Below are 17,935 nucleotides of genomic sequence, written 5' to 3' on the forward strand. Positions count from 1 at the left end.
TATTCCCAAATCCCAAAATGTAGGAGTAGTTCTGGGGAGTAGTTCTCATTATAACCTCTCACATATGTAATCTGAATTTCTAACATATTCAGTCTGCTGAATATGTTTGTGTCTACCAACGATAATTTTTCTGAACCCAGTATCATTTGTGCCATGTACAAAATTGCAAAAAGAAATCTGTAGAATGAATGTTTACAAAATCATACAACTCTATTATTAAATCATTTTTTATCTTTAGCACAGTATCAAGATTTTGGCAGAGATAAGAAGGATAAATCAATGGTAATATTTAATAAAGTTTTCTTCTGCCTTTCAATTCCCTAGCCTTCTGTTGATCACAGGCTTAAAGCCTTAATGACTCACTAGACTGCTTACTCTTTTAGTATTTAGTATTTACTATCCTAAATATCTGAAAATGTGTTACTTTGGTCTATGATCATTAAATACAAATTTTGGAGAATCTGTATTTCATATGTACATTTCTAATAGCAACATATTTTACATCAATGATTTAAATAATTTTTCTAACTATACATTAATGGGTTGAAATCTTCATTAAAATGCATGAGAACACATAAAATATCAAGACTAAATCAGTTCCAAAAATGATCTATATTCTTTGAAATTAAATTTCCCTTACACCTGTTTGCACAGTACCTACTGTAAAAAGTGTTGATTCAATAGTTTTTGCTTTCTAAAATTTTAATAATTTATTAATTAAAATTTTCAAGTAAATGACAGATGTTCTATTAAATATTAGTTTACTTGTTTCAAATGTGATACTCAATGTATATTCATGTCCCACTACCATAAAAATTAAATGAAAATCAATGTTTTCAAAAAGTGATTTACTGAATAAATTTGAGAAACAATGTATTTGCAAGTGTAGGACTTGTATATTTAGTCAAGCGTATTTTTTTCTTGTAGATATCTATTAATATAATAATGCAAAACGGAAGTACTGTCATATCATTAGAGAGAAGTTTAAATGTCTTTCATAGGGTATGTATATAAATTTAATCTTCTTGCTCAAAATGTCAATAAACTAAGCTATACATTTTTAGCAACAGTTAAATAAATAAAAACAAAAAAATTGAACCCACAGCAGGGAATAGAAAGACCTACAGTTTAATAGTGTTTTGCTGTTGCAAAACTATTCTGAGATTATTATGTTCGCAAATGTACAACATTCAGGTATGGGAATACAAATGCATCAAAACCACTTAGATTGAATAACAGTTCTCTTGACGTACATAGCAATATGCCTGTTTGGAGATACTTATCAACTACAATTTTCTTAAAATTGGGTACTGAATGGAAACTTGTACTGAAAGCATCACTTTGTACTCAGAGAGACATGATATAATAGAGCTAGAATGTAGTGAAAGAGAGATTAGAAGTCAATGTTTAAAAAGATCTTTTTACCCATGAAACATTTTTGTCTAAGTCAATCTACTCTTTCAAAGATAGTTTGACACGGACAAATATAAAGGTTTTCTGAAGACTTTTACTTCATTTGATTGGTAATTATTATACTATCATTTGATTTCAGTAAGAGGTTGTTTAAGTACTGCTTAAATATTTGCAATATTGAAGAAAAATTTCAAGTGGAAAGATTCCATCATATTGAAAATCATCTTTATAACATAAATTCTTTTTAATACATAGTCAAATATTCAAATAAATGATTACATTCTTCCTGAATTCATTCAACGTGGCTTCTCATGGCACAAAGACAGAGGCAGTGAGGGGTGGAGAAATGAGAGCTACTCAGAAGTGACTCCAACTTTCAAGCATGTGAACTCTCTGCTGGACCAGTCTCTTCACATCTCTGAGATAATTATACCTACCTTTCAGCAAGGTAATACAAGCTAGAGCTAATCATTACAAATTGACAAACCCTGCTTGGTTCATATTAGATAGAAAATTGATGGTCAAAAAAGTCATTTTTGGCATATATTTCTTTGTATTACTTGTTCACAAAGGGGTTCAATTTGTAAATGTGGTATCTGTTCTCATTCCTTGTAGCCATATCTGAAGGTTGTGCAGAAGCCATCAAGTGCTTTTTCCAAAATGCTCAGGGATTACTCCTGAGAAAGATTTTTATCTCCAGTGAACTGACAGTTAAATTCAGCAAGTTTTGTTTGGTTCAAGGGAAATGAGCCATTGGGTTTAAGGATTTTTTTTTATTATGCTTTTTATTGTGAAAACAGTGTACAGAGGGGTTACAATTATATGAGCAAGGTAATGAGTACATTTCTTATCAAGCATTGTTACCTTCTCCTTTGTTTTTACCCTACCATCCCTTCCCTCCCATCTCCACAGCTACATTCACCCCCTCCCCTTCTAAAGTTCATTTTTCGATGTCTTGTACATCTCATTGTTGCAATGGGTACACCTGTATCCCTATTTAAACAATTTGTTTTTTCTCTTCTGCTCCCCAAATCATACCAACATCAAATGCAGTGAAAACAGGGGATATACCGTTGGGGAGGGACATACAAAGCAACAAAAAAATCTCCCCGAGAAAAACAAGTTGTTTAAGGCTAACTGTGGACCCGTTACAACAATGAGAAGTACAAGTTGTCATGAAGAAAACGAACTTTACAACTTTGGTGGCGGGGGCGGGGGGGGGGGGAGGGGTGGGAGGATTGGGAGGAAGGGCGGGAGGAGACTGGGAAAGGATGTGAAGGGTAAACAAAGGAGGAGGCTGCAATGCTTGATAAGAAATGTACTCATTATCCTGCCCATGTAATTGTAACCCCTCTGTACAGTATGTTCACAATAAAAAATAAAAATTAAAAAAAAATCTCCCCGATGGAGGAGGACCAGTCTTCGGTCAAGGGTATATCAGTCGCTGGGCTCCCCTGCTAGAACCGTCAAACAAGCTCTCAAGAATGTTATTTTTAAGAGATTCTTAAGTATGCAGAGAGGCAGTAGCTACCATAAAAATAAAAAAACAGAATATAAATATTGTTCTCATTTGTCAAAATTATACATATCAGTAATGAGAAAAGTTGATCTGTGACCTTCACTTTTAATTCTTTACTAGTATCACAATGTCTTGTATGGAATTATTAACAACAACAAATGTGTAAGAAACAATGACTTGGAAACTAAAAGACATTTACTCTTCCTATTATTATGAACCAATGTTATTCTTAAAAATCAGGATAGAGGGGTTGGGGGTTTAGCCCAGCGGAAGGGCGCCCGCCCGGCCCGTGCAAGGCCCTGGGTTGGATCCTCAGCCCTGGAAAAAAAAAGAAAGAAAATTAATTAAAGTATCCATTTATGTGATGGATATAACAATTCTTTATTAAAAAGTTCTACACAAGAAATGAATCTGAATCCATCCATTACTTGATAACCAATGCGATGTTATGCTTTTCAAGGACAACCAATATATATGCACATGAATTAATTACTAGTCACCATACGTATTACAGGAAGTTGGATAAATGTATGGTGGATAAATAAGGGGTATTTAAGTATTAAAGCTCTGAAAATATTTTGCCTCTGTAAGACAGCAGAAAATTCTAGGACAATGAAAGAAATACTTGAAAGAATTATGGATAAATGAAAAGTTTTTTTTTCAGATGGGAAAATAAAGCTATACAAAGAAAGGAAATAAACAGTGTAAATTTTGGTCACTTTCAATATTCTGTATCATATAACTTTCATGGAATATACCATGTGATTTAATTATCCACCCTTATTCCAGGAGCTTAATGGAATTTTCTCATCATACTCAGTCTATGCTTATATTACTTCATGCTAGGATCCAGAAGCTTTGAGTGCCTACCATGATTCAAAAATGAAACATCTCATTGAATAAAATTTAGGGAAGGTTTGAAGAAGACAAATTCTTTATCTAAGTTGTTCAGCAGACTTTACTCATGCGCATGTGAAACTGAGGGTACTATGACATACAGTATGAAACTTTCATGGCTCACAAGATTGTTGAGATTTTTTGACTCCTGGTAATGCTACTATTTTTAACTAGATGGTTCTAAGTTTATAGTAACCTTGCAGTAAGTTGCAAAAAACATGTTGAGTGGTATGCTTTTAACTCATGTGTATGTAGGCATACACATATTTAGACATATCAATATCTTTTTTCTTGGTTGCAAAGTTTACAACTAAAAATATCTACATTCACTGTTCCCTTAAATAAAATAATGACCTTGATGAAAGGAGTCAGATAATCAGATAGAGCTCACAAAATGAAACAGTGTTTTAGTGTTGATACAAATGATAGATAAATAAAATGGAAACATGGGACTATGCATAATATAGTGTGTTAGTACGCTATTCACAAATTGAGAAATCTCTTGGTAGACCATTGAGAGGAACGGTGGAGTGTCTTGCACAGAGCAGGTGACTTCTACAGGTATAGTTCATGAGCACAATGAAATCTTTTACTAAAAATACTATGAAGTCAATAACCTATGAAAGAAAGCAAATGGTAAAAATCTCATAACTTATATTAATAGTTGTTATAGAATAACTTTTTCAAGGCATTGTTTATGGTTAGATTGCTTAAAGGGAAGTCTGGGTATGAGAAAAAAGCTTTTTTAATCAGTTGTTTTTTTCTACGTTTTGTAATATACACTTTTATGAAAATACTTTTTAGTAGCAAAACTGACATTTTGTGATTCCCTTAGGGCCTCTACGATAATGAGCCAAGGGAACTTTTTTTAGGAATGGTGCACAGTAGCTTGTTGAAGACTTGTATTCAGTTTCTAAATAATTAAGATCAGAATTCTCAACTTGAGATCAGAATTCTCAACTTGACTCAAGATCAAGATTAATCACTGGTTTTCAGAGAGCAAACAGAATTTAAACTATGAAGGTCTTGATGATTCTGATTATTTATAAAAAATATTTTTACTTATGGCAGTTATTCTCAAGTTGTCATGTTATAACTAACAATGTCAGAAATCCTTCGGAACTTGTTAGAAATGACATTGGCTCTTATCACTAACTTCATAAATCAGAAGGAAACTCTTGGAACAAACTCTATGTTGTATTTTATAAGCTCTCTAGGTGATCCTGATTTTTAAAATTTGGGTCTAAGTACTTAACATTTTCCACTTTAACCTTCCTGCTAATTTGAAACCGAACCAAACAATGTGCATTAGTCAGGATGCTGAAGTGAAATATTACTTATGTATGCATCACTCAGAAGTGTCTGCAACATAGTGTTGGCTCATTCATTTCTGGAGGCTGGCATGTTCCAGGATGTGGCATCTGCAAGAGGCTGTGGAGGAGTAGTAAAACTGAAGGTAGGCCTGAGGGCCTGATAACCAGAAGTACTGAGAACTGAAGATGTGGGTTCCAGCTTAGTCAAACAAATGGTTGCTAAGATCCAAACTTCCTCCACCACCTTGTTCTATTTAGTACCTCAAAGTATTGCATGATATCACCTAGATTGGAAAGGGGCTTTTTATTACTCAGTCCATCAGTTCAAGTGCCAATTTCTTCCATAAACACCTTAGATACATTCAGAAATCATGTTAAGTCAGATGTTGAGCCCAATTACAATGGCACATATAATAAAACATTATCACATTATCCAAGGTTTTCTCTCATTGCTTTGGGCATAGCTTAGCATGGTTTTGCACCAGCTGCCAACATTTCCTTAACACATGAATTACAGCCATTATGCATATTCATTTAGTCTTTTCCTACATTGCCTCGCTCAGACAATCTAGCTCCCACTCCAGAGAATCAACTTCACTGTAGTAATCACACTGGCTCCACATTGATACGTGCTGACTTATGGTCTCAAATTACATGATTGTTTGTGGGTTGTCTGCATCAGAACTTAATCTCCATTAAGAACATGATTATCCTGGCTATTACTGTATTTCAGTAAGTAGACAATTATCTGTCAAAGATGGTTATGGATTGCTCAATAAAGCTTAAAAAGAGTGACTAAAGTAACTTTTTCATAACTTATATGACTCATCATATTTGAATCACTTTGTAAGGTTACCAGACTTTATTCAAACCCATTAAATTTTATGTTTTGATTTTGAAAATCTTTTATACTTTTCATTTTCTTCATATGTCTCTTTGTCTTTATATTTACTTTCATTATGTAGCTGTTTCTCTTTCTATTTGTTACCCTTCTGTGTGTGTGTATGTATGTGAGTGTGTGTGTGTGTGTGTATGTGTGTGTGTGTGTGTGAGAGAGAGAGAGAGACAGAGAGAGACAGAAAGACTGTGATGCAGCTTGAACTCTGCTCCTGGGTGGTGTCCCTGAGCTCTTCAGCTCAAGGTGAGCACTCTACCACTTAAGCCTCAGTGCCACTTCCAGTTTTCTGGTGGTGAATTGGAGATACATATGTCAGGGACTTTCCTGTCCAGACTGGCTTTGAACCACTGTCCTCAGATCTCAGCCTCCTGAGTAGCTAGGATTTTAGGCATGAGCCATCCATGCCCAGCTTTGGAATTGTTTTTATCTTTTAAAATCCATGGTTTCCCTTATTAGCGATAAGTAGTATATGAGACAAGCAGAAAAGGTCAGATAAGTTGATGTTAGGTGAAATGAACCCCAAGATAAGTATTCAAATGATTTTGCTTTCATGCAATTGTTTCTAACATATTTATAAGATGATTTCTTTGTTTCTTTGTATGTCCCTCCCTACAGTATAACCCTTGCTTTCACTGTATTTGATATTGATATAATTTGTGGAGGGGAAGGGAAAAAACAAATAGTTTAAATAGGGATACAGGTGGATCCATTGCAACAATGAGATGTACAAATTGTTATGAAGAAAAAATGAACTTTACAACTTTGGAGTTGGGGGGGGGGAAAGAGGAGCAGGGGGGGGTGATGGGAAGAGGAAACAAAGGAGAAGGCAACAATGATTGATAAGAAATGTATTCATTACCTTGCCCATGTAATTGTAACCTCTTTGTATGGTATTTTCACAATAAAAAATTTGTAAAGATTTATTATAGCATATAATATGATCAATGCTAGAGAGTATTTCAAGTGCTTCAATAGCTATTGGGTGGAATGTTCTGTGGTTTTACTAGGTCCATTTGTTCTTTAATTCTTTCATAATTTCAGGTCACATAATCCTTCAATTGCATTAAGTGTGGTATTAAATATTATTTCATTAAGTCTATTTCTCTCTAATATTATACATTAATATTTATTTCATATATTTAGAGGATCTCATAGTGGCCATTAGTATATGTATATATATATATATATATCTTTTTCATAATTTAATTCTTTATAATTGTATAATGACTACCTTAGTCTATTTCCACTTTTTGCATTAAAGCATATTTTATCTGATATGCAGAACCGAATAGCTGTCCTGTTTTTGTTTGTATTTGCTTAGGACAACTTTTTCTACATTATATTTATTCTATATGTCTTTACAAGTCAAGTTAGTTTTTTATAGACAACATACAATTGACTTCTGGTTGTTTGACCTATTCTACTATTTCATGTCCTTTTATTGGAGAATCTAAGCCATGTTCATTTAAGGTAACTATTGCTAGGTAAGGACTTAATACTACCATATTTAAATATTGGTCCTTTGATCTTGTCTTGATGCTGTAGGTAGCAGTTATCTATAATAAAACATATACATATTGAAACCTCTTAAGGGTTGAAAACTAAATAAATATGTGCAATATGAATGGAAAAATCCATTAGATTCAGTATAGGACAGAATCAAAGAACTAAAAGAACCAAGGGGATCTTGTGTCCTATCATGTGTCATTAAGATTTACCTCTTAAACAAACATACTTTACATTTCTGTATTGGCCTTTTAATCTGTGCATTATTTTCTTTCTCTTATTAGCTGATTCCTGCCATTTTCTGTAGTGCTGGAGTGTATTCTCCAGGATTCATGCATAAACACCATTGAGCTGTTTGTAGCCTTTCCCCATATTTTAAAGTAGGGCCCTTACTATAAATAGTGTTTGTTATACTAGGAACATTTACATATAAACTATGCATAAACTTATAGCTTGACAAGTCAGAAAATGGAAAAGACAATTTTGTAGTTTTCATGGGTTATAACCCTAACATGAAAAATGAGAACAATAGACATTTTCATTATTACCTAGTTATCCTTAACTCGATATTACCAAGTTATCCTTAACTGGATATAATGAAATAGTTCCTGAAATTTCTGCGTTGCTTCACTCAATACTGTGTATAAAAACTGTGCATGTCTAAATAAATAATGCAAAGTTGAGGAGAAAGTAACCCCTGTCCTCAAAAAGCTTAGCTTGTCTGGAAGGAAATGAGAAGTAACCTTACTATATTTAATATAAGGCACAGAGTGTAAGGTGCCAAAAATTAAGTAAAAAAGGTAGTGTTTGGCACTTTTTGGGAGGGAAAGAGATTCATTTTTACTTAGTTGATTGGAGCTGAATTAATAGTGGCAGTGATATTTGGCCTAAGGCATAGCAAACATATTTCAGTAGTCCAAAGTTTGAAAGGAGGTCATTCCAGGCCAAGAGAGAAGTATGAGGCATAACACAGAGCCAGATAAAGGCAAAGTTTTGGAGAAAAAGCTGGAGGAACCAATCTGGAATTATCTTGGGGCTCTGTAAGTACTACCAGTGTGAGATGAGGCCCCAAAACAGATTAGAGTGAAATTGTGCAGTCAGAGCACCATGCACAGACATTTGAGTTCAAGAGCGTGGTTAAGGGCCAATGGGAAGGATTACTATTTTTTTTGTCACTTTGTTATTATTTTAAAATTGACCAGATTTTTTGATATTTTACCTACTATGCTATATTGGAAAAATAAAAAAAATCATACAGTTTTATCTTTATATCTTCTACATACCTATTAAATGATGAGATAACACCTAGTTAAATTATGCTTCTCTGGGCATTCACTCTGTGATAGGAGATGATGATATATAGTAGTGAAAAGAAAAGAAAAAAACCCATAACTTTCTGAGGACTGAAAACAGTAAAATACATGCATATAAATATGTGGAATGGACTGTGTAAACAGAACTTAGGAGCTGGAAAATGATAGAAGGCTCTATTAAGAAGTTATTTGGGTCAGGTTTCATTGGTGAGAACTTTCTCATTGAGGTTCTCTTGTTTATAAGATTGTCCTAGACATGTCCATAAACGAGCTAACAGAGCAGTATGGTCAAAGTAGAGTAAGGCTTTGACTAAGAGACAAAAAAAAATCCCTGAGGGGATGAATGTCACTGAGTTTTCTTGGCTCTTCTTAGAGCCAAGTAGTAGGAAGGCCTTATTTTCATGCTAGTAAGATTATGATGAATGTTGGATTAAGGACAGATGAGTATCAATAAGTGATCCAGAATAAAAATGGTAGTATTGGAACAATCTATATGAAGGATTGTATGGTTTAAATTAAGCGATGAATAGATTAGAATTGTAGTGATCTAGTGCAATTTCATATATTTCGCGGATTCAGAAGATGGAGTTTTCATGTGAATTAAATGAGACAAATGTGAAAAAGAGTAACTAGAGGTGACTAACAGTGTTTTTATCTAAGTATCTAAAGAAACTGAAAAAGGAATATTGCAGTTAGTATAGGTAGGGGATAGAATCAAGTTTTTTTCCTTGAAATACCTATTAAATATACAAATGAATATTTCAAAGGATAATTGCTACATGAATTGTAACTTCAAGTGAAAATTGAGCCTGGAGATACACATTTTAAGAACCACCAGTGCATACATGGCATTTGGAACAAAAAATGCATCATCTAACTCTGGCAGAAGACTAAGAATAGAACAGAGTATGGAGCTTTGGAGTTTTCTTATGCCTTAATTTTAATAAAATAAGTGGTCCAATCCTAGTATCAGACGAATAATAAGCAATGAAGGGAAGAAAAATCAAGAAGGGATCCTGAAGTAAGGTATCAACAATGATTTAAATAGTTGACTCTTCCATGGCTATTAATAATTCAAGTAAGGTGAAGACTTAGAATTGATCAAATTAAAAAATAGAGTCACTGATGAAAACAATCACAGTTTAAGGAGAAAGATGGCTTATTTTATAATTAGTAAGGACAAAATCCTTCCTATGGAAAGATAAAAATACTAGAGACAGTTGTTTGAACTGTTAAAACATTTAAATTGTTTAAAATATAATTTAAACAATTGTACTAAGGTGTAAGAAAAACTATTAAGGACCAAAGCAACAACAAAAGTAAATAACCCCTCCCTCCCCCCAAAAATGAGGCTGAAGTGGGAACACTATTTCTAAAAATGTAAGTATGTCATATAGCCATAAGTTCTCTGTTTCTATTGATTTTCTTCTGATTTTATTTGTGATACTCAAGAGAGGAATCAGAGAAAAACAAAACGAAGACTAAAAAAAGAATAGGATATAAAATTATGTGAAGTTGCATTAGCAGTGTTAGCATTAAGCTGCCATTCTTCTACCACTAAATCTCTACTTAAAGTAAGATTTAGAAAATACCAACATATCTTACAAATAATGGGAACCATGCATCTAATACAGAACTGGATTTGAGCCGGGTGAAAAGACAAAGCCAGAGTTTTTCAGACTCAAACTACAGCACACATTGTTTGGGGCCCAAAATATATCCTCTAAAACATTTTGCTCTCAGTCTTTTGCTGTAATTTAATGGATATCCAGTAGAAAAAGATAAATTCTCTTAGACACTGTTTGAACAAATATCTAAATGTAAATGAAACATAAGGAAAAGAGACACCATAAATAAAAGCACCAAAACAAAACAAAACAAAACAAAACAAAAAGCAGTGTTATAGTGACAGAGGGTAAAAAACTGTAGAAGATAAAACTTCTATTTTCCAGTAAACCAGTGTGAACTATAAAATCTTTTAAACTCAGACTAAGTTCAAATTTAGTTACTATGTTTATAGTATCATAAAATAGAATTCATTTTATTTTTGAATTTTGATTTATTGTTTTGTAATGTTGTTTGAAAAGAAGACACATAATTTTTTTCTCATCTAATTTCTTTAACACTTTATTCAGTTACCAAAGTCAATCTCTAATTGCTCCTTTGTATTTGGTGCCTATATTTTAATGTATTTTGTTGTTTTGTAATTTTTATTTATCTGTTAGAAATACTGAATGTTCTTGATTAGTTTTGTGTAAAATGTTCTAGAGTAAATTTGGTGATCTCAGTCACGTCCAGAGAAAATTTCATGTTTGTCTAAGTAGTTAGTGGGGTAAAACTGAACCACACTAGAGTTTTAGTTGATTTGACCTTACCCTTGCTTATATGCTGTTTATTGACGATTCTTATTTCCTCTCCAGAGAAGGCTCTCTTTAAGTCTTTAGTCCACTTATTGTTGGATGGTTGTTTCTTTGAGGATTTGTTGTTTGTTGGGAATTTAATTTTTTGAGTTCTAAATATATTTTAGATATGAGACCCTTGTCCTTTGTATGGCTAATGAAGATCTTCTCCCAATCGGTGGGCTTTCTATTGATCTTGCTTGCTATGTCCTTTGCCATGCAGAAGCTCTGCAGTTTCATGCAATTTCATTTGTCTAACCTTTCTTTGATTTGTTGTGTTTCTGTGTCTTTATTAAGAAAATTTCGTACTTTTGTAGTATTCTTACCTCAGAGTCTGGGATACATACTAAAGCCTTGAGTCTTGGTAAGCTCTGAAATCCAGTTGCATTCATGATTTTTATAAGATGCTCAAAAGATTTTTTCAGCTGATAATCTTTGTGCCTATCAGTTTTGCGTGGCTTTGCAGGCTTATGACAAGATCAGCAAAAAACAGATGCCTAGAAAGGAAGTTCAGAATGTTAAGCTCATCTGCCTATGGTTTCTTTTGTGAGAGCATTGTCTTTACTAGTTTTATCATTTATTTCTTGTAGACCTCTTTAAAAGTTTAATTCCACTTTTTTTTTCTTTCCCTCCCATTCTCTGGACAGCTTGAAATAAACCAGATCACCCTTTCCAAAAATAAAGGCCTAGAGGTAGATTTTACTTACAGAAAGGCAACTGAGAATGGTGCTAACGTGGATACAAGAAACATCAAACACTCTAGTAATGCTATATTGCCTAACTTGGATTGTGGATATGTATTGAACTATTTTTATAACAGGTACAAATGTATATTCACTACATAATCTATAGTTGTGTTACTATATTTTATCTAAAAATGGAAAAAGTCATTGTAAACACGTTGAGGTGAAATGAGGATCAACAAACACAGGCACTCATTTTTATCTCATTACAAAGAGCAAGATGGACATTTGGACATTATTTGAAAGAATAAAAAACAGAAGGAAAATTGATTGTGAACAATAGTCTAGAGTAGAATGCTTCCACACTAATGTATACTGGGGTGGAGATTACATAATTAATTTAGGTCACTCTCAGTGCAGCATATGAACCCCTAAAACAAGAAGGCGGAAGGTCTAGTCTAGCTCAGTAGATTGAACTCTGTTTCAACCCTAGCATGCCCAATCCAAACCAAACCAAACAAACAAAAACCAATCACAGACACAAAGATGACAGTAAGTTTACAGTTTTTTTCTGTCTCATTTTCCTGTTAAAAATGTCCAGGTAATGAAAGCTGCAGAAATAAAACCATCCCAGAGGAGTAGACTTAAATGAAGTGATGATACATATGAGGAAAACACATAGAGGAGTTGAGAAAACTCTTGATCTACCTCTTCATACACTAACCAATACAAGGTCCATTTCCTATTATTAACATATAGTTCCAGAATTTTATTTTTCTTTTGACAATACTGGAGATTGAACTCAGGGCCTTGATCTGTGAGCCCAAGACTCTTACTTCTCAGGCACATTACCAAACCAAAGTTTTGGATTCTAATGAGTGTCTCTCTGGTAAACTAAGCTGGCATGGTTTTGAAGTTGCTGTCGATTTCTGGTGTGTGTGTGTGGAAATCTACAATATGGCAATATGGTCCTTTTAGAAAAGGAAAACTGCCTGAAAGTGCTCATATTCTGAGTTCAAAGTGACTAGGGATCCTGAGACAGGTAAGGATCAAGTAAACGCAAAATGATTCTCCTACTTATATACTTAAGTATCTTAGTTTATGTGCTTTGTAGTCTAGCTAGAATAGAAATCTCAAATAGAAATCTCAAATAGAAATAGAATCTCAAAGCAAAATGAGTGGTTTCTATGTAATAGTAAAGAGTGTTATTTACTGGTATTGTTGGTTACATTATGTTTGTTGGTTTGAACTCTGAAAGCTGATAGTCCTGGTGAGAAGAATTTTTCGGCTGAGTTTTTATTCTGGTTTGCATAGTCCACTCTGTTCAAAACCAGAAATAATCACTTACAAGATGAAAATGTAAGAAATTATAGGAACGTAATTTTCACAATGTGTATTATAACACCTGACATGTAAACTTATTGTCAACAATCAGTACTAATATTTTATTTTCTAAATGGAGAGAAAACTTTGTAATAATTTTTTAAAGAAAAAAATGCCTAACTATGAAATGTACCACGTCACATTTGTGGGCCACTGTATTCTGGAGCCGTCAGTCTTATGAAGTAATAAATTTCTGTTGTGTACTCTATAAGCTCCTAGGCCGACATTTTATATTGCTTGTTTGCAGCCTGAAGGAGGAGGGAAAGATACTATTTTAATGTGAATTTTGCATCTAAAGGGACTAGACCTGTTTATTGCAACACTTCCATTTTTACTCTAGGGCAATGTTTATCTGATATAAAAAAGGAAATGAGAAGGAGTTGCTTTTCTTCCCAAGGAAAAGAAGAGAGAAGAAACAGACCAAGAAAGAAAAATAAGAAGGGAGGACCTAGCAGTAAAATCTTGTATGCTGAATACCAATTGGATGATTGACTGAGGGAGGCAGGCCTTTTGTGGCAGTGGTTCAAATGTCTTAAGAATGTGAATATATAAAAAAATGGGACTATCAAGCAAGTAATAAATATTGTATTTCTTCTTTAATGAATGTTGTGGCTCTAATTCCTGACAACACATTTATCTTGAAACAGGGTCACTAAAAAGTGCTGTTAGTATGAGATCATAGCAGAGTAGGTCATCCCTGTTGTACAATGACTAGCGTTCTTCTTAAAAAGATATTGTAGGAAGTGGGGCTGTAGCTCAAGTGGTAGAGCACTTGCCTTGAGCTGAAGAGCTGAGGGACATCGCCCAGGTTCAGAGTTCAAGGCCCATGACCGAAAAAAAAGAAAAGATATTGTAAGAAGAGACAGACATATGGAGGAAGATAAGAATACAGGGAAAACACTGTTTGCAAGGAACAACCAAAATCACTAGGACAGACTTTCCCACACAGCCCTGTAAACTAGGCAGTCCTGAAAACAAATGGGACTGTGGTCTCTTGAACTGTGATGCAACAAATCCACGTAGATTATATTTTGTGTTATGAGAATACCAGCAAACTATCATTTAACTTATGAAAGAAGAAAAAACAGCATAAAGGAAAATAGAAAAAAAAACAGCATAAAGGAATATGGAAGAAATCACCTGATGAGTTAATTTGGATGTTCTGAGATATAGCATCAGATGGGATTAGGTATAACTAACATATTTATTTTAAAAAATTCTTGTAAAGATCAGATGCAAACCTGATATCTGTTAAAAAAGTAAAGTGGGAAAAATAAAGGACCAGATGATTGGCACAACTCCAAATGTTATTATGATGATAACATAGTAGTCATGATAGGTAAAAACTTATTTTAAAAAGACATCGACCTTAACACAAAAGTTTGGCAAATTATTATCTATGGACAAAATCCAGCCTCTGGCTTATTTTTATGGCCAGCAGGTTAAGAATAGATATCACTGTGTATCTTATGATAGTCTCCAATTAATATTCTCTGGCTCATCCTCCCAAATGCTGGTATTGCAGGTATATAACATCCTGTTTGGTGGGTTTTCAGGTTTTTTTTTTCTTTTCAATGCTGGGAATAAAATCAAGGGCCTCATATACCCTAAGCAGCAAGTGCTATAAGACTGAGCTATGTTTATAATTTGTGGGTTTTAGATTTTTTTTAAGATAAAGAAGAGAAGACAGAGGCAGAAGAATAGAGAAGATATAGAAAGAACAAAGAAAGAGAGAGAAGTAAGGAATTAAGTGGGTAAAAGAATATGAAAAAAAGAAGATGAAAAATGTTCAGAGATCTTTTGAGAATTGTAAATCCCAAGATATCTACTATCTAGTCTTTAATAAAATCAAAAAAAAATTGCAGACTTCTAGGGCTTTCTATTTGGATTCTATACAGGAAACTAGGGAAATTGGCAATGCTTCATGGATCAGCAGGTATTCCTGGAATTAGTCCTCTAGTAAAAAGTCAAGTTAGTTTTCCTGCAGTAGTTCACCAGTGCTCCCTCTGAAAGTAATGAGTGTGGAATAATTATACACAAAAGGTCTGACTTCTGTCATTCACTCCTGTGCAATGTTATCACAGGTTTTGTTTCTCTTATTTTCTCCTTTCCACATGAATGGAATTTCCTATTCTATATATGCTGGATGTGACTTATGATACAGCTATCAAACCGTGGAAAAATGAGTGCAACCAATGACCTAGACCATTAGGATATTGGCATACACTACTCTATCGGCTCATCTGTCTTGACCTTTCCAAGTCAGCTTTCTAGTTTAATTGATGTATTTGAAGATATTAGAATTTAACATAAACAGAATAATGAGAAAGAACCCTACTGCCTTGTTGGTGGGAGTGTAAACTTGTTCAACCACTTTGGAAAGCAGTATGGAGGTTCCTCAAAAGACTCCACATAGAGCTCCCCTATGACCCAGCAATCCCACTTTTGGGCATTTACCCAAATGATCACAAACAAGACCACACTAAAGCTACCAACACAACTATGTTTATTGCAGCATTATTTACTATAGCTAAGATAGGGAACCAACCCAGATGTCTCCCAGTAGATGAATGGATCACAAAAATGTGATATATATATATATATATATATATATATATATATATATATATATATATGGAATTCTATGCCTCCATCAAAAAGAATGACATTGCCCCATTTGTTAGGAAATGGAAAGACTTGGAAAAAATCGTATTAAATGAAGTAAGCCAGGCCCAAAGAAACATAGGTCTTTGAAGCATTTTTAGAGCAATAATGTACTTAGACACAGAAGACATATTTATAAAAGCAAAAATTTATCTCAAGATTATACACACTTTATAGATAAGATAGTAAAGAAACAGGATTGTGTGACTTTTATTGGAAATGAAAGGTTGGAGTGACAGTTTGGGCAAAGAAAGAACATTATATTCTCAAACACTCCTGTAAATTTCTGTGGATAGGTATAGAGAACTTAACATCAAAGAATTAGAACTAGAATAGATTATCAGTTATCATATTCTTGCTATATTCACTGTATGTTCACGTGATAAGTTAAACTTTTTATGTACTTTACTTCACTTGGCTTATGAATTCCTTAACAAAGAATTAGCTAACCTTAGAAAACAAGTTAGCTAACCATTATAAAAGAACTTACTTCATATTTTATATAAAAATAATATTCAATCCAGGTGTCAGTAGCTCATGTCTTAAGAGCCTGATTTCTGGGGTTCATGGTTGGAAGCCATCTGGGGCAGGAAAGTTCTTAAGACTTTTATTTCTCACTACTAAAGAGTGCAAGTGGAGTTGTGGCTTCTGTAATAGAACACTAAACTTGAGAACAAAATCTCAAGACAGAGTAGTATGACTCAGACCCAGCATACATACATGCATGCAGGCATACACACAGGTAACATTCAAATAAAATTCCTTCCATATGTAATAAAATATTCTTGAACATCAAGAACATTTAGATATCAGTAAATGTTAGTAAGAATGGAGTATTACAAAAGAAAATAGAGCAGAGTTTACAGTTTAAAAACATACATAGGTTCCTATTATTAATGTCTAATCATTTATTAATTATATCTTTCAGGTTTTCTATAAATATTTACAATGAATTGTACACAGGTTTTATCAGTAAATACAAAAACCACAAAGTTACAAAAGTGTGACACTTATGTGTGTGTTGGTGGGTGTGGGTGAGAAATTTTATAATGAAAAGCATGAGAACATACAAATAAGCGCATTACTGTTTTATGTAACGGACATCCAGGAATCATGAGTGTGGCTGTTGGACCAAATGCACAGTTGACCATTACGAAGACTGGTGAGGACAGAGCTCATAGAAATGACCAAATAGAAGCAAAGATGAAAATTGAGAGATTTTGTCAAACAATTATCTGGAGAGAGGATATTACAGGCGAGGGAACAACAGAGCAAAGTTCCTATGACAGTATATACGTAAAATATTTGTAACAACACATAGGTGGCCAATGTGTCTGGAGTGTAGTGACTGGAGAAGGAATCCATATGGAGAAAGATTTTTGACTTTCTGCTCAGTGTAGCAAGTCAGTCAGATGTGATGAGCTTAGGATATTTTGTAGAGAAGTACAACTTTCAGAATAACTGAAGAGCAGCAGAGGTTTTGCTCAGAGGAAAGATATTATCCAGGATTTATTCTGAAAGAAAAGCTCAGCTGCTCTTATGGATATAAGTTTGTAAAAGAAGGATTGAAGAAAATGTAATTTAAGGAACATGACATGGTGGCATACCTTAACCAGAAAAGTAGCAAGGAGATAGGACAATGGCTGTGAATTCTTGTGTTGTAGGCGAAGGCAATAGGAGTTGATCACTTACGTATGTTAAATATGAGAGGAAAAAGGACAATGAAAACTGATTCTGATTCAACCTTTCTAGCCATAAAAGAAATGCAAATCAAAACAATATTGAGATACCACCTCACCACAGTTAGAATGGCTATAATCAAGAACTCTAATAACAACAGATGCTGGAGGGGATGTGGCCAGAAGGGAACCTTACTGCATTGTTGGTGGAAGTGTAACCTTGTTCAGCCACTTTGGAAAGTAGTATGGAGTTCCTCAAAAGACTCCA

The sequence above is a fragment of the Dipodomys merriami genome, unplaced genomic scaffold (genome assembly GCF_024711535.1).
Source record: "Dipodomys merriami isolate MVZ:Mamm:240054 unplaced genomic scaffold, mDipMer1.0.p SCAF_6, whole genome shotgun sequence".
Classification (NCBI taxonomy): Eukaryota; Metazoa; Chordata; class Mammalia; order Rodentia; family Heteromyidae; genus Dipodomys; species Dipodomys merriami.